The sequence below is a fragment of the Myripristis murdjan genome, chromosome 4 (genome assembly GCF_902150065.1).
Source record: "Myripristis murdjan chromosome 4, fMyrMur1.1, whole genome shotgun sequence".
Classification (NCBI taxonomy): domain Eukaryota; kingdom Metazoa; phylum Chordata; class Actinopteri; order Holocentriformes; family Holocentridae; genus Myripristis; species Myripristis murdjan.
Window position 1 is genome coordinate 35,424,148 of NC_043983.1, and position 18,793 is coordinate 35,442,940.

General features: G+C 46.4%; 1 pseudogene; it reads right to left on the bottom strand.

Annotated features, from left to right (window-relative positions):
• Window positions 1–13,582: 13,582 nt before the first annotated feature.
• LOC115358351 (protein NLRC3-like) lies at window positions 13,583–15,295 on the bottom strand (annotated as a pseudogene).
• Between the last annotated feature and the right edge of the window lie 3,498 nt (window positions 15,296–18,793).

Below are 18,793 nucleotides of genomic sequence, written 5' to 3' on the forward strand. Positions count from 1 at the left end.
AAATAATTGACAGAAAATTCAAATTCTTTGAAACTGGAGCCATTATTGGTCTAACAAAACCACCAAAACTTTTTTTTTTTTTTTTTTGTCAAATATCAATTCCCAACTATGAGTTTCAATTTGTGTCATATTTGACACATCAGACAATTGTGCATGAAGTTTTTTCTTTTTTTGAATAAACAAAAAACAACAACAAAATTTTGGAGGTACACAAACATTTTGGAGGGTGGAGAGTGGGGACAATATTAATTAAATAAGTTGCTCAATATTATTTGTACTCAATGACCCATCTATATTATATCAATCTATATTAATAGAATAGGCTCTGGTCGTGAGTAACAGCGGCAGCAGTGCTTTAAATGCCCGTGTGGGTGTCCATTTGACTTGGACCGGGACCGGAGGAGTGCAAACGCACTCATCTTTGCCTCTGGTGGGTGACTCAGGCTGTCGCGCCGTGCGTTTAAAAAACGCCAATATTTTCAGCTGTTTTCAGGAGGCTGCAGCCAACGCAACACTAATTATTTATTTCACTTACGTGGGTACAGGTGTGATTCTCCTCTGATCTCCTGTCTCTCTGTCTGCATATGGATGAGTGTGGGTACAGAAACGTGACGTTAAATTATTTCTGTTATGATTTTATTTATTTTCTACTTTGAAAATTAATTTAGCGTGTCGGGGGGTGGGCGCCGCGCCCTGCCAATAGAATGACAGGGGAAACACTGAATGTATTTTGCTTCCATCTCTCTTCCCTACTCCACTCTACTTCAACGTTGCTTAGCTCAACACCAGATCTACTCTACCGGAAGGCAGACTGCCGCATCCACCTGCTGCACAAAACGCACAAGGCATGCTGTTCTTAGACCCTCCCTGCTCAGCTCTTATTGGCCAGCTGAGTTTGATAACACTATACTATTGGTGGATCGACCCATGTGCTTCGCTGAAAATCAGAAGATCATTCATTAAATGCTAACTTATGCCAAATTGTTGTCACAAAAATAAAATTAAAATGAATAAATAAATGAATAAATGAATAAATAAATGAATAAAAAATACCAGAATGTCCATCAAGGCGGAAATCCGGCGCCACGCTAACCCTAACCTACTTTAAGCCCTGTTTACTTGACTAATAAAAAGACTGTATGTTGCTTGATGATATGTATAATGCATGAAATGCCATAAAACAACCATTGAATAATTTGGTGAAAATGACCTCAATATACCTGCTGTGTTAAATTTAAGACAGCCATTTTCAACACATTTTACAAATAAAAACGTTATGAAATATTAAGTAATTTCACATTGCATCAACTCGGTAACTGTGCCTATTGATATTTCAGTAAAAATTTGCATGTGTTTTCTTCCCTAACCTTGTCAAAATTGGAAAAGTTCTCCTTCCATGCACACCTGTTTTTCACTTCTTGCGAGTAGCCTTTTTGGAGGTGTCCCTGAAAGCGCTCTGGTGCATGAAATACTGTCCCCGGTGGATTGTCCGTGCATTACAAGTGTCTGATTTGGCCCATCAGGTTTTTCAAGAAAAAAAAATATGACACCAATGATGTACAAGGCTGAAAAGATCATGTATTAAAAATGACACATGTGGCTTTATAGGGATAAAGAGAATTTGCTTGTTTAGTTTTTTGTTTTTAATGCTTTTTTTTTTTTAGTTTGTAAGGCAGATTTCATATCCACCCAAAATACCAGGCTTATAGAGAAAAACAAATACATATCAAAAATTAAACAAATGAGACCTTTTTTTCTCCTTCAGGTTTTTTTTCTCTTATATCTCCCTCTCTTTTTCTCTACCCTCTGTCCTTACCTGCCCCCTACCCTTATCATACCCTCATCATACCTTGTACTTCATGTGTGTGTGTGTGTGTGTGTGTGTGTGTGTGTGTGTGTGTGTGTGTGTGTGTGTGTGTTTGCTTGCTCATACTGTCTCAGTACTCACGTCCTCTCAGGCTGTCAGCTGGAGTCCAGTCTTCTACATGTTCCAGCCTGTAGGGATGAACACAAAACCATCATCCTCTTCATCATCATCATCATCATCATCATCTGCAGGTCAACTCAAGCACATGACCCCAACACACTGTGGCTGCTCTGATTGGCTGATCTCTCTCTGTCTTTCTGTCCAGTCCTGAGGCCACTGAGCACTTTGGACATTTCCCAGGAAATGCTGCCTGCACTGACTGTGTCCAGCACAAGAACCAAGCAACCAAGCTGCTCCGCCTGGACTGACTCCACCCCTCTAGGACTGACTCCACCCCTCTGCTGACCTCAGAGGACTGACTCCACCCCTCTGCTGACCTCAGAGGACTGACTCCACCCCTCTACTGACCTGAGAGTCTTCAGGCTGCAGTTTGGACTCTCCACCAGAGCAGACAGCAGCTCCACTCCTGAATCCTCCAGACAGTTCCCACTCAGGTCCAGCTCTGTCAGATGGGGGTTGGACTTCAGAGCCGAGGCCAGAGAAGCACAGCAGCTCTCTGTCAAGCAGCAGTCACTCAGTCTGAATGGAGAATAAAAAATAAACTATAAGACAGGAAGAGTGCAGATCTATGGCAGGCCTCCCTCACAGAGCTGCGTCTGATTGGCTGCTTGTCACTGAAGAGCAGCAGCCTGACAGGTGAAACTCAAACCACTTCCTGTCTTTTAGGAATGGAATGAGTCTTGTGCTGTATCTTCATGCAAGCATGGGCTCAACATTTTCCTCCAATCAGGGCGCTGCATAACAGAGTCAACACCGGTTAAAGGTGATTCAAACTTCCTGTCAGTTATTCCATTTCCATAATTCCAGATTTGAAGAGTCACTCCTCAGTGACTCCTTGCGCTCTGAGAGCGTTTTCTACTTCAGTATCTAGTTATTATTATGGATTTTCCATGTTTTCTAGCAGCCTGCTCACACTGATACAGGTATTCATTTTGTAAGAAAGTGAAAATACTAAACAATAATAGGCTAATTATCTTAAATAAATGAATATGTTGTTATTGTAAAGTCTGGTCCCCACAGTGTCTTCCTAAAAAAAATTCTGGCCTTTGGACAAATAGAGTTGATGAGCCCTGCTGTTCTAGTGATGCATTCAGCACATCGGATCACTCTGTGCAGGGCCTTCCTGTCCTGGAGCTGCAGCTGCCCTACCAGGCGGTGATGCTCCCAGAAAGTCCAGACCCCACTGTGGTGGCGTACAAGGTTTTCAGCAGCATGGTGGAGATCTTAAATTTCCTCAGCCGCCTGAGGTGGTACAACCGCTGCCTAGCCTTCTTCACCAGGGTGGAGGTGTGTGTGGTCCAGGTCAGGTCCTCAGAGATGTGAACCCCAAGGTACCTGTAGCTGCTCACTCTCTCCACCGGGGTCCCGTAGATCCTGAGCGGTGCATAGTGGATCCTCTGCCTCTCTCGCCTGAAGTCGACCACCACCTCCTTGGTCTTGGCGACATTCAGGTCCAATTTGTTGTCCTTACACCATGAAAACAGCAGCTCCATCTCCTCCAGATAGGCCGTCTCGTTGTTATTAGAGATCAGGTCTACCACCACTGTGTCATCCGCGAATTTCACAATGATGTTGGATTGGTGTGTCGTTGTGCAGTCATGGGTGTACAGGGAGTATAGCAGAGGGCTCAGTATGCAGCCTTGGGGGGCACCAGTGTGGAAGGTACGGGAGCTGGAGGTGTGGGCTCCAACCCAGGAGCAGAGTGAGGGACTCAGCTTGGTGACCAGTCTGTGGGGAACTATGGTGTTAAACGCTGAGCTGTAATCAATAAACAGCAGACTCACATAATTCCCCTTACCGGTGTCCAGGTGAGAGAAGGTGGAGTGGAGGACATGGGTGATGGCATCATCAGTACTCCTATTGGGGCGATAGGGGAACTGAAGGGGTCCAGGGAGTCCGGCAGTGATGAACAGATGAAGTCTTTGATGAGTCTTTCAAAGCACTTCACCACCACGGAGGTCAGAGCTACAGGGCGGTAGTCATTTAGACCGGCTGGGTTGGTCTTTTTGCGCACAGGGATTATGGTGGATTTTTTAAGGCAGGTGGGAACAACAGAGTGGGCCAGGGACAGATTAAAGATGGATGTGAACACCGGAGCTAGCTGGTTAGCGCAGGATTTTAGCAGACTCCCGGGGTATGCCGTCTGGGCCGGCTGCCTTCCTGCTGTTCACTCGTCTCAGAGCTCTCCTTACGTCGTGCTCCGAGAGCGAGAGTGGGCGGTTCTCCTCACCGGTCAGGCCGCCTGCTTTGATTGCGCTAGCCCCAGAGCTAGCGCTAGCGCCACCAGCCTCAAAGCGAGTGAAAAAGGTGTTAAGCTCTTCCACCAGTGAGGAGTCCACAACAGCCGAGGTGTTCACTCATCCACTGTCGCGGTCGCACAGTTGTTCCTCCACCTTATCCCTGTATCGACTCTTAGCCGCTTTCACCGCTTGTCTGAGCTTGTAGGCTGCCGCTTTGTACGGTGACATATCTATGGTGATGAGTCCCTTGTTTTTGGCAGCGGTGCATGCTTTCACGCAGATAGACTTATCCACCCACGGTTTCTGATTAGGAAAAACCTTCACAGTCACCATAGGAATGGTATCATCTAACAGCTTGGATATAAAGCACGTAGCCACTTCCGTAAACTTGTTGACATCATCCGAGCTCGCCCGAAGCATGTCCCAGTCTACATCACTCAGTGCGTCCTGTAGTGTGGCCTCTGATTGGGCGGACCAGCGCCTGACCTCTCGCGATACCTGAGGTTCCTGTCTTAGCCTTTGTTTACATTTTGGAATGAGTAAAATGGCATCGTGGTCAGCCTTACCAAAAGCCGGCATGGATATGGCTTTGTATCCGTTCTTGAATGGAGCGTAACAGTGGTCCAGAGTGTTATCACCCCTCATGGGACATGTGACATGCTGGAAAAAGTTGGGCATAACCTTTTTGAGGTTCGCCTTTTTGAAGTCACCCATCTACAACACTTCGTACTCAAATCAAGCCATCATGAAAGACATTGTTTGGGCAGTGACTGTGCTTTGGGTGACTGTGTTGGAGACTGTTTGTGCAATGGCCAAGGATAAGCCGATCGCCAAAAATGAACTCTGTTAGTTTGTTAACTAGCCGCAAGGCTGACCGGAAGTCAATCTATTGCCATTTTGGATCCGTACGACACTACCGGAAGTACGTCATCAAACCAATGAGCGCAACAAAGAGGGGCGCCGGGAACGTCAGTATAGCAGACTGTGGGGAGTTAAAGAAAAAGAGATCCTATGCACAAGGGGTTTTCAATAGGAGGGCCAATGCTATTGATTTTAACATTGACCTTTTGACTGAATATGACCTAAGATCTGAACTGAAAGCACTCAAGGACAGTTATGAAGAGATCTGTAACATCAGTTTTGATTACACTGCTGTTATGGAAGAGGAGGATGCTAGAGGATTTGCAGCAGATGTAGCTGATGTGAGTAAAAGGCTGCAAGATTGCCGCACAAAGTATGACACAGACATGAAGCTCAAAAAGACATTGTGGTCCCGCTGTGCATCAGATCAGTTTGGCAGTCTAGTGGATGATTTCAAGGAAGTGTTTGGTCAGGCCGAAGTGCTCCAGAAGCGTGAAGTAACCAGTGAACAATATGATTTGGTGCGCACTGCAGTGGAGAGCAGAATGGATGCATTGGAGAAGTTTGTACAGGACTGGGATCGCTACGTCCTGGAAAAGGAGGTTAATGCCATGCGGGCCTGCCTCAAGAGCTACAAGGAGAAGAAAAGAATGACTATAGGTGCACTTACCAACCACATGCTCAAGTGTGAAAGGTCATCGGGTGGCAACCTTGGTATCCTTGCTAGCAGTGAGGCGGACGAGGGAGACGCTGATGGCGGAGGCGATGGTAACAGCGATGTGGACGGTGGAGGAACGACCACCACTGATAAACCCAGTGGTCCCTCTGATGGTGTTAGGGACAGCAGTATGGCACGTGATGTTGGTGTGCAAAGTGCAGGTGTGAACCTGGCCACCAACCAAACCGGTGCAGTTAATGGCAGCGCGCTGGATGGTAATGTGGACTGACCTGATGGAGCACAAGGCACAAGCATCCTGTTGGAATCTCCCCAAGCACCACCACAGAGACATTCACCACGGTGTTCCATGAACCCAACGTTCGGACCCAGCTTCTCTAGCACACTGCAGCAACAGCAAGGACTACATGCTGAGCTACCAGATAGCGGCGGTCCCAGATGGAGCATGTTTGCCACCTCCCAGGGGACAACCGGACCTAGGATTGCACTCGCACCCCTAAGCCTACCGAAATTCTCTGGGGACAGGAGGAGCTATTGGCGCTGGAAGAGTAATTGGGGGACCCTTCAGGCATTAGCAGAACCCACAGGCTCCCTGGAGTGCAGGCTCTTTCACCTGCTGGACAGTATTGACGACTTGGTGAAACGCGAACTATCCCATTGCCGTACTGCGAGCGAAGCTTTCCGGGTTTTGGAGGACCGTTATGGGGACATGTCACAAATAGCAGATGACATCGTACTGGAGCTACAGGAATTACCAGCTGTGTGCAACAACCACCCAAGGGAGGCACTGCAGTAGAAAGGGCGCTGTTGGACCTTATAGACCTGGGTTGTGAAGATGCCATAAAAAATCAGTTGGTGATTTGGTCACTTGAGAGCAAGCTGCCAGACAGTATGAAGAAGAGGTGGTTTTTATACCGGTGCGACGCGGCCAGCAATGTCAACCCCCGTAACCAGTTTGACAAACTATGGCAGTTCCTGAGAGATCAGAAGATGGTTCTGGTGCAGCTGGAGCAGTTACAGATCACCAGACGGCCAAACTCCGCCAGAGCGAGTGAACAGAGTCCCCGCGAGAAGGCAAAGGAAAGGCCAGGGGACCGAAGGCAAGAGAAGCATTCGTTTACCAAAGCCACGGCCAGCGAGGTGAGGGGAGAACCTTTGCAAGAGCCTTGCAACATGTGTGGTGAAGAGGGGCATGCTGGACGTTTATACCGCTGCAAGACATTTAAGAAGGCCAACCCCTCAGAGCGGAGGGCTCAAGTAAAAAGGACTAAAGCTTGCCTGAAATGCCCGGACCTCCATGGGAGTGACGGTCCCTGCAATAAAAACTTTCTGTGTCGCAACGAAGAATGCAAAAGAGGTGACGCCCCTCCAGACCACCATTTCTTCTTGTGCCTTAAACAACCAGCCAAAAGGGACAGAGGGGAGACCAAGGGGGAGAAGAAGAGAGAACCCTGTAGTCCGACCAAAGAACAAGAGGCTTTGTTTGCCAGCATAGGTCTGACCCCGGAGCAGCTGGAAGCTGTTCGTAAGGCCTGCACTAATAAAGTGCCCTCTACAGTTTGTGCTGGCAAGGGTCTGGTGGACGAGAGTGAACCGAAGGAGCACCCGGTCCTCATGATGTTGGTGGACGTTACGACCAAGAGGGGCGACTGGGTCGGATCTAGCCTCGGATACCAACTATATCACTCACCAAGCAGCGGCGAGGCTTGGGTTGGCTGGTGAACCAATGACGCTGGTCGTTTATGGTGTGAGTGGTATGGAGGCAAAGGTGGAGACAAAGAGGTATTTCGTGAGTATAAAAGTGGCTACCAAGAAGGGGACTTGGAGACTCCATGAGATGATCTGCTATGGACTGGAGGAGATCGCCAGAATGGATCATACAGTGGACTCGGAGCTCCCAGAGAAGTTCTTCCCTGGTGTTGTTAAACCGGGAGAGCTGACCTGCCCGGAGAAGGTTGAGCTACTTATACTGATTGCTCCCCAACGGATGATGAGGTGTGGTGACTTGGTCTTGTGGGACGGTCCACTTGGCAAAACCGTCAGTGGCGTGCACCCAGACCTGTTCGAGGACGTTGAGGTGACTGCGCGTCACTCGTCGACTCACTTTGCTTGCTCCATGAGAGGGAAGTCCAGGAAGGTTGAGGTTCTCCGTAATTGCCCAGAGCTAAAGAGCAGCATGGTAGTCGGAACCACGGCTGCGTGCAACGCTGAGATCGTCAAGTGGCTGCAGTGGGACAGTATTGGTGCCGCCTGCGACCCCTTGTGCGATGGATGTCATTGTGGAAAGTGCGCCCCTGGGGGGAAGGAGATGTCTCTCGCTGACGAGAGAGAGCTAGAAATCATCAGGGGAGAACTGACCTTCAAGTTGAGTGACAACCACAGTGACAAACCCCACTGGGATGCCAAATACCCCAGGAAGGAGAACCCTGCTACCCTGCCCAACAACCGCAAAGCTGTGTAGGCAATGTTTTTGAAGTCGGAGAAGCGCCTCGATAGGGATTCGATGTGGAAGGAGGCCTACACGAGGCAGGTGCACGACATGGTCACCAGGGGGGGCGCGGTCAAGCTTTCCAGAGCCGTCATGGACAGTTGGAAGGGAGCAGTGTGGTGGGTGAACCATCTGACAGCACCCAACCCACACTCTGTCTCCACTCTGGTGAGACTGGTTTGGGACAGCAGCCAGGAATACAGGGGTGTCAGCCTGAATGGCATTCTGCTGAAGGGCCCAGATGTCTTGAATCCCATCCGGGCGGTGCTGCTCCGTTTCCGGGAAGGGGAGCACGCGGCGATTGGAAACGTGTCCAAGATGTATAACTCGGTGTGGTTAGAGGATCAGGAGGTGAACATGGGCGATAAACCGGCCGGTTGTATCGACTAGGTGGCCATGAGAGAGACTGCCCATCTAGCACAGTTCGCCGACAAAGTGGAGGAGAGACATGCCATTGTGGACAGTGCCTATGTCGACAACATCTTGGTGTCTCACAATGACCCCCAGAGACTCAGCGAGATCCTTATGGGGGTTGAGGCCATACTCGCAACCGGTGGGTTTCACCTCAAGCCTTGGGTGCAGTCTGGTCAAAATGGCAAGAGGCAAGGCGTTGTTCCTTCTAAACCAGAGACTATTGTGTTACCCAACTAACTACGGGACAGAGACAATAAGGCCCTTGGAGTGGGTTACCACGTGGGGGAAGACAAGCTTTTCCTCATGGTGGCCTTAACTTCTCCGCGAGGAAGAAAAAGATGCGGACCGAGCTCGACCTCACTGTGGAGGACATAGAGGAGAAGACGCCGGATTCTCTCTCTCTCTCTCTCTCTCTCTCTCTCTCTCTCTCTCTCTCTCTCTCTCTCTCTCTCTCTCTCTCTCTCTCTCTCTCTCTCTCTCTCTCTCTCTCTCTCTCTCTCTCTCTCTCTCTCTCTCTCTCTCTCTCTCTCTCTCTCTCTCTCTCTCTCTCTCTCTCTCTCTCTCTCTCTCTCTGCCGGTTGTTAGTTACTTGTCAAACCTCACAAAGCACGCATGCATCCTGACCAAACTAAAATAACCAGCAGCCCTGACTTTAAAAAAGCACAACATATACTTCACAGCAATATCAGTCTTATAGGCATTTAGTGCTACTATATGATTCAAACAATATCCATATACTTATGTCATCATTAAAAAGTGCAGTCTGACCTGAGAGTCTTCAGTCTGCAGTTTGGACTCTTCAGTCCAGCAGACAGCAGCTCCACTCCTGAATCCTGCAGGTGGTGGTTCTTACTCAGGTCCAGCTCTGTCAGATGGGGGTTGGACTTCAGAGCCGAGGCCAGAGAAGCACAGCAGCTCCCTGTCAACCAGCAGTCACTCAATCTGAATAAAGAATAAAATATGTAGCTATAATTTCCAGTGTTTTGGATATTTATCAGTCAGAGATTTGTTCAAAATATTCAAAGAGGAAGGACAAACCAATGAAATAGTTATTATAACAATTATATTAATAATAATACTGATAATACTAATTTATATTTATACTAAACCTTTAAAGCAAAGTTCCCAAGTTGTTTACAAAACCATCAGAGGAAATTAAAAGATAAATATAACACCTGAAATGAAAAGACATCAAAATATTAAAAACACAAATAAACAGATAATGAAAGCAAGAAATGATAAAAGGTCCAAAATCAATCAAATTCAGTGCTAAATACGGTAGACGTGAAAACAGCCATAGGTACGTCCATAAATAACAAATGAATAGCTCAGTGAAAAGTCCTCACATGCCTTCAGTCTCCCGTCTTCTGATATACCCCTTTTCCACCAAACCGGTTCCAGGGCTGGTTCGGAGTCCGTGCCTAACTTAGCACCAGTTCTTTGGTTTTCCACCGCCCAAGCACCGGCCAAACCGGTTCCAAATCGGCTCCAAGCAAGCACCAACTTGGAGCAGGGGCTAAATGTGAGCCAGAGAAAGAACCGATGACGCGGCCCACCACGTCATTGGTGGGCGGGCTTACAGACTCAAACGGGAGCAGTGAAAGCTATAAATGTACAGCTCAATAATACACGTCAATAATTGCTGTTTGTTATTGTGATTCCGAGCGAGCGTCTCGCACACCCACGTGATCACGTTTCGCGCTGACGTCATGACGTGGCTCTGACTTGGCTCCGCTTGGCTCTTGGCCGATGGAAAAGCAAACCGGTTCTTTGTTGGCACCAGTTAAGCACCGGCTCTAGCACCAGCTCCGAACTACCACCAGGTGCTTTTTGGTGGAAAAGGGGTAATAGTAACACTGTAGAACAAGAGCTTCTGCATCACATGACACCAGCACCCAGTCTCTTGACCAATCAGGGCCAAAGTTATGAGCATTTCAAAAGACTGACCAGGTGGTGGCAGTAGAGGTGGGCCCATCAGTATATTGATATAATATGGATACTGTGATAAGAGATTAGATATCATGTGGGATTTGGGATATGGTAATATCTTATGGCATCAGTGTTGCTGCTCTGTTATTGGCCTCAGCCTGCTTGCTCATCAGATCCATATTACTAATGACTGTTTATCAGGTCGGTTGTTTATCAGTCACAGGCAGGGACGCTGGAAGTCAGTCAGAGATGGGGGGTACTGAGAGAAAGTCAGTCTATATACTGACGTCAAACTACGGTTCGTGACATTCATGTTTTTTCATTAACTTGAATAACTAGGATAATTTACACCTTGGTTAATAACAACATAAACACTAATTTTAGAACGTTTTACACACCGGACTGTAAATTTGAACACCAAAATACTACACGTAGAAGCAGCCACAGTAATTATACGGAACTTTGCAAGGAAAGGAGGAGAGTCAGTGTAGTGTGTTTTAACTTCATTTCCTGTTTCCGGAGAAATATAATCACAGGATATCAGGAAAAGTTTTAGAACAGGGGTATTCAATTAAAATTCAAAGAGGTCCAGTTACTAAAATTTCCTCCCAGCAAAGGTCCGAATTTTATAATGGCTACTCAACCTGCGGCCCGGGGCCCGGGGCCACGTGTGGCCCGTACATCATTTTTATGCGGCCCGCCACTGTCATATAATAAAAATATTGTTATTCTTTTTACTTACTGAGTTTCAGTCTGTGGACAATTAATTTCTATCACCAACATTTTGTGAATGAAGTCTGTTTATTTTATAATGTTCCAAGGGAGTGTGATTATGGCCTAATTTCAGTATGAACCTCTGAGCAAGCTGCCCATTCTGTTCACATTTTGGGAATGAAGCCTCATTTTGTTGTAACTTGATCATTTCATCATTAATCATTGCAGGACAATCTTTTATTCAGTGAGGTCCAAAATAGGACAGACATGTTTAGCTTGCGGCCCTTGGACACAGCTGAATTTTGCTGCGTGGTCCCTGAGCCGTCTGAAGCTGAGTGGCCCTGGTCTAAATAGTGAACCCTGATGTCAATAAAATCAACAACGTAGCCTATGCACTTTTTTTTTTTCCCCACATTTCTATATCATCACTTCTGCGGGTACGTTTCCTCAAACGACCCATGTTTGGTCTCATAGTGACGCTTAACCGTCCACTTTTTTTTATTATTATTACCGTATTGATCTGAATATAAGACGATATTTTTTCCATTGAAAATGCCCTGAAAAACCACCCTCGTCTAATATTGGGGATCTAAGCAAATACACGTGTTGTACTTGCATATGTTCCACTTCCCTCGCTCTGGCACGGTTGGAAGGGGTGTGCTGTGCTCCAGCATGGTATGGGCGTTCATGCACAAGCACATGAACGGTCACGCACGCAGCGCGCGAACGTGCGTACAACGTAAATCATACAACTTTCCTCCTGCCTCCGCAAAATCGTTTAATGCGCGCAGCGCGATTACCAGCGAATGGCCGCATTGCGCAATCAATAATCAACCATCTTGTCTGTGTAGCTGTCCATTGTGCTGCTGCAACCGCGTATAAACAAAAGTTGATTTATGATGAAAGGTATATATGGCAGTCTGTGTGCGCCGCGCACCTGTCAGATCCGGCAAACCTGACCGAGGCACCAGCCGGCATCAGGTGGGCCGGCCGCAGCACCGCACTGTGTGCGCCGCCACCCGGTTTAATGTAGCAGCCAGCTGACATGCCGCTCCGGCTGTCAGTTGGACGCTTTCTGAAGTTACCTCCGAAACTGGCTGGTGTCGCAGAATGTCCATATAAAAAGTATATTTCCAAAAAAGGGTCTTGAAAAAGAGGGGTCGTCTTAAAATCAGGGTTGTCTTATATTTAGATCAATACGGTATTATCGCCAGTTTCACAACATATGAGACACAATGGTTTAGAAGTGGATGCAGGCAGAATGAACATGCATTGCTCCGTCCATTCATCTTTAAAGGTTTGGTTTTCATTCTCTACATTTCTCATTTTGGAGCAAGCCACTTTTTCATCTCATCTCCTTTCCTCCGATATTTCTGTCAAATAGAAAATAAACATACTGTTTTGACTGATCACCGACTTAATTCCAAAACTAGGCCTATGTCTAACACTGCTAGTTACAGAAGGCTCACAGCAGCCTGTGATGCTGACAGATGTGGAATCCCTCTCAGCTTAATGGAATGACTTCCAAAACATTAAACGACTCGCTTTAATGAGTTTCATAAAACTTAAGAGTCGTCAAATATAATTTCCATCAGGCCGTTGTCACTCAGCAGACAGATCATAGCCAATGAACTTGTCATTTCATATTTCTTGCATATAGCGAGATAATAATAAAATAATTAATAGCCCTTTTTTTATTTTTAATTTGTATTGCCATTGCAGTTGCCATCGCAGAAAAAGCAGAGGTGCTGCAGCACCCTCAGCTCACACAGGTATATTAAGTCTCCTGAGCTCCTTCACTCTCTGCTCTTCAGGTGAGGAGGATTCCAGATTATTTGTTACAAGTCTTGTTTATTTTTCCATTGTTGCCTGAGCAGTAACATCATTGTTCACTCGACTAGACTGGTAGTCTGACTACCAGTCTGGTCTAGTGAGCAGCGTGAACTGAAGAAGCCACTTGGATAAGGGGCAAAACATCTTCTAGACATATAACTAAGTCCAGTTGACCTGATTCAGTTTCCTTCAGATACAGAAGAAACCTGATGCTCAAGTTCAATTACACAGCAAATACCTGCTTCTGATTTTGAAGTATTGTAGAGGTGAGCTGCTGTGGGCATCACCATCATGCTGCCTCCTTTTTACCCTGGACTGCCTGAAGTATATTTTTTCTCACAGAATCAATCCTTTATCCTGAATATTTAGAGAACTACATATCTTTATTGTATTTCTGATGGTGTCAGGTATGGAAGCAGCTCTACACTGTTTGTATAATGTTGATTTCACATCAGGACTAACCGAGCCTTTCTGCAGTTCCTTACAGCTGGGATCAGTCTCTGTCGTCCCTCAAATGATGTGTTGTACGCCTTCAGGTCAAACACATCCAGAACCTCCTCTGACATCTGCAGCATGTAGGCCAGAGCTGAGCAGTGGATCGCAGAGAGTTCCTTCTCTGATCTGTTCTCTGACTTGAGGAACTCTTGGATGTCCTGATGTACTGAGAGGTCGTTCATCTCCATCAAACAGTGGAAGATGTTGATGCTTCTGTCCGGTGAGTTAGTGTTGGTGTCCTTCAGGTTGCTGATGACTCTCTGGATGTCTTCTGGTCTGCTCTCTGTCCAACCCAGCAGGCCTCCTAAGAGCCTCTGGATGGACTCCAGTGAGAGGCCATGAAGGAAACGGACAAAGAGGTCCAGGTGACCATTATTGCTCTGCAGGGCTTTAGACATGACTGTCTTCAGGAAGACATCCAATGATGGCTTATTGTCAACACCTTTATTCTTGCATGTTCTCATGACTCTGGCCAGTACCTCTGTGTTCCTGTTGGTGTAGCAGTGGAACATGTAGACTGCAGCGAGAAACTCCTGAATGCTCAGATGAACAAAGCAGTAGACTTTTCTCTGGAAGAGCACACACTCGGTTTTGAAGATCTCTGTGCACACTCCTGAGTACAACGAGGCCTCTCTGACATCAAGACCACACTCCTCCAGGTCTTCTTGGTAGAACATCAGGTTGCCTTTCTCCAGATGTTCAAACGCCAGCCTGCCCAGCTTCAGAAGAACTTCCCTGTCAGTCTCCATCAGCTCCTGCTGACTCCTGTCTTGACTCTCATTGTACTTGTGCTTCTTCCTCTGTGTCTGAACCAGGAGGAAGTGTGAGTACATCTCAGTCAGGCTCTTGGGCAGCTCTCCTCTCTGGTCTGTAGTCAACATGTGCTCCAGAACTGTAGCAGTGATCCAGCAGAAGACTGGGATGTGGCACATGATGTGGAGGCTCCTGGACGCCTTGATGTGTGAGATGATTCTGCTGCACAGCTCCTCATCACTGGATCTCCTCCTGAAGTACTCCTCCTTCTGGGGGTCAGTGAACCCTCGCACTTCTGTTACCCTGTTGACACATGTAGGAGGGATCTGATTGGCCGCCGCAGGTCTGGAAGTTATCCAGAGGAGAGCCGAGGGAAGCAGACTCCCCTTGATGAGGTTTGTCAATAGCACGTCTACTGATGATGTCTGTGTGACATCAGACACGACCTCATTGTTCTGGAAATCCAATAAAAACCTGCTTTCATCCAGGCCATCAAAGATGAACACGACTTTACAGACGGCGAGCTTCTCTGCTGTGACCGTCTGTAATGTTGGATGGAAAACACGGAGCAGCTGGAGAAGACTGTAGCGCTCATCTTTGATCAAGTTCAGCTCCCGGAACGAAAGCAGAACCACAAGACTGACATGTTGGTTTTCCAAGCCCTCTGCCCAGTCCAGAGTGAACTTCTGCACTGAGAAGGTTTTTCCAATCCCGGCAACGCCCTGCGTCACAACTACTCTGATGTGTGTGTCTTGGCCAGGTAAGGGTTTAAAGATGTCCTGGCACTTGATTGGAGTGTCATGGAGGGTCTCCATCTTGGATGTTGTCTCCAGCTGCCACACCTCATGTTGGGTATTAACCCCTTCCCTCCGTCCCTGTGTGATGTAGAGCTCAGTGTAGATCCTGTTGAGGGGGGTTCCAGTTCCTGCTGCAGCAGTTCCTTCTGTCACAAATTCACATCTCCTCCTCAGACTGGTCTTATGCTCGTCTAAAACCTCCTGTAGTCCGCCGTCCACTGTGCTGGCTTGACTGAGTGTCTGCAGTCCGGGTCTTGTTCTGGATCTTTTTCCACACTGGGGACAGGCAGAGTCTCCTGATGGATCAGACTGGTCCCAGTATGAGGTGATGCACTGTCTGCAGAACCAGTGTCCACAGCTGGTGGAGACTGGATCCCTCAGGAGCTCCTGACACAAAGCACAGCAGGACAGCTGCTCCTTCACATCACCTCGACTCCTCTTCCTGTCCCTGTGGAGATGAAAGCAGTTTGTTATGTTGAGATAACATTATGTTTTAACTGAAATCTTAAAATCTTTTATAAAATGTCATAAGTGGTCTCATGTCATTTTCTGTGGCTACATTTACATGGATTGCAATATTCTAATATTAACGCAATTAAGATAGTATTTACAAGACTAAATATCCATGTAAGCAGCATGACATCCACTTTGAGTTTCTGCAGCAGATTATGACAAATACAGCAATCCAAGAGCTTGACAGCTCATGTTTTTTTTTTTTGTTTTTTTTTATAATTGTCAGTCCGTAAAAGAAAAGCCAACCAACAACAAAAGCAAAAAATCTCCACAATACAGCGTGAGGAGGAAACTCACTGCAACAAGCTTTCAACAAGCAAAAGAAGACCACACCCCCTTGACTTAACCCTGAGATTAGTCACCATGGTTACAACTCCAGTGAAGACCCCATAACAAATGTCTGAATCCCCTCCACATCCAGGTGGGTTTTCATGCTGGGTTCCAGTGCTCATGTCTGGTTCCAGGACCAGAAGTCAGGTATTACAACACTCAGGCTGGGACAATATGCTTATCTCCTGATCGATACTATCATAACACCTGGGAGCTGATCAATACATATTGAGATTCTTAAGTATCCTCTTATCCTCGTTGTGTAAATGTGTCAGAAACTGGCCCTTACTGTCAGTCCAGCTGGAGAAGCAGAGCTCCTCTGAACGGCCTCGCTCTCTAGTTTGTGTCTGTAAAGTTTGATGAGGCTGTGATTCTCCTAGAGGTCACTAGAGGTCATTTTCTACAGCGTTCAAGAGTCTCAGCTTTCCAGTCAAAGCCAACTGATGCAGCTCCAAGACTGTTTAGGCCCCAGTCTGCACAAACACACCATTTTACAACAGGCCGCAAGAACACATGTGGACTGCAGGCTTTGGGGCCCAAACTGCATGGGATTAGCAGAAGGTGGGCGTGTCTACAAAGGGGAGAGCCGTGGCTGCCCAGAGAACCCATTTTCATTCACACAGCTGGAGGTCAGAGGTTAAAAAAAAAGCTAAAATTTAGCCAAAGTTAGAAACAATATTTTTTTCAGAGTTCTCAGGTTCTGTAAATGCATTGTGAAAATAATACAGCAATGTGTTGAACCTTGTGTTTTTTACCTTGAACCTTGATGTTGAAATGAAAATGTACTTTTGAATAATTCAGTATTTTTAAAAGAGATTACTTTAACTCAAGTAAAACATTTGACTGAGCAACTTCCACTGGCAGAGCAGTAACATTTGACCAGGAGGATCTCCACTTGAACTCGAGCCATGGGCTTGTGGACTTTGGCCACCACTGCTCACTACCGCACTGTGTGTGTGTGTGTGTGTGTGTGTGTGTGTGTGTGTGTGTGTGTGTGTGTGAGAGACGTGAGCCATGGTGCATCACATGCACATCAGTCTGAGCAGCACAGGATCAGATTTCTCTGTCAGTCAATGTGAATCTAAACTTCAGACTCAGGTGTGTGAAGAACTTGTGAGTGCAGGTACACGTGGAAATGTTCTCAGGTGTTTTGGTGCAAAACATCAAACAGCATCATAGTTTGTGGAAAACAGCACAGAGCCAGATGTGTTTTGGTTGAACAGCTGGATTGCAGAGCAGGGAGCAGTCATTTCTCTCTTTGCAGTCTCTTTTCTTGATCTCCTCACTACTTGCTCTGCTATATAATCTCATGTCATCATATTCCATCAGACTCACAGTCTAACAGCTGTCTTACTTTGTGTCTGGAGGTCCAGGTTCAGCACTGAAGTGTGGAGGATGTTCTTTAGACCAGTCACTCTTCATGGACAGACAGCTGGACACTGCAGACTCTGCTCTGTGGCAGGAACCTCTGGAAACACAAATGTTTGAAACATGTTATTAGTTCTTGTAAATCAGGGCTCCAGACTAACATTTCCACTCGCAGCACTGGTGCTCCCAGCTTTCCCAGTCGCTCCCAGCAGCTCAGGATTTGGTCGCAGCCTTTTTTTGTGATGGGGGGTCCAGCTAAAAGAGATGTGGCTCATGATCTGAAGCATCAGTTTTGGTGTCACGTCTACTTTCTCCATGAGCCACAAACAGATTTCACAAGAAAACAGTGAACACACACTGCACTCTGACAGCTGTCTTACTTTGTGTCTGAAGGTCCAGGTTCAGCACTGAAGTGTGGAGGATGTTCTTTAGACCAGTCACTCTTCATGGACAGACAGCTGGACACTGCAGACTCTGCTCTGCCCTCCTCTTCCCCCACACAGTCACTCATCTTCTGATTTAAGTCAGTCTAAGATGTGCAAACACACACACACACACACACACACACACACACACACACACACCAAAGGGATGATATATGGGTTGATGTTCTTGTTTCCTATTGGACAACAGGCATTAACTGTATTAAATGGAGTCAGTGCAGCTGCACATAAATAATGTGTGTTTCAACATATTTTTGTGGAAACGTCAGTTATTTTGTTGCTATTTTATATTAAGTGTATATTTATAATAAGTTTTTGTTGTTTTTTCTTCTTCATTTCAAATACTGTTATTTTGCAAATGTATGTATTTTTTATTTTATTATTATTTTTTGGTCATTCTTTATATGGATCTCATGTAATTTTTTGTTTTTAACGTCTTACTAATTATTTGTTGTATTTTTTTGTTGATTTGCTCTTTTTTTTTTTCCCCCATGTCTAAGAAAGTAATATAGTGAACTTACGCAGGTGATAGAGGGTTAATAATACATACACTGAAACACACACACACTGAGGCCTGAACCTTACAGTGAAATTTGACATTTTAATTGTAATTTGTCATGGTGACCAGTTTCATGCATGCAGCGTTTGGTCTCTGTAAAGGAGCTGGGAGCCGCTGATGATCTGCACAAATAAATGCAGATTCACAAATAATTTGTAAAGCGCAAATTCCCTTTAGGAATGCACAAATGAAAGAGTGTGAATGCAGCAAAGCTCATGGACATGCTTCCCTGTTTCTGTCCAATCCAGAGGCTGCGTTCCAGACGCTGCGCTCACCAGCAAATCCTGGTGTCGTCATGAAACCTGCAAATCTTTCTTTCAGTAGTTTTGGTGGCACACCGTGTTCCCTTCATGTCTTTTTCTTGTTGTTGTTCTCAGAGAACAGAGCCCCAGC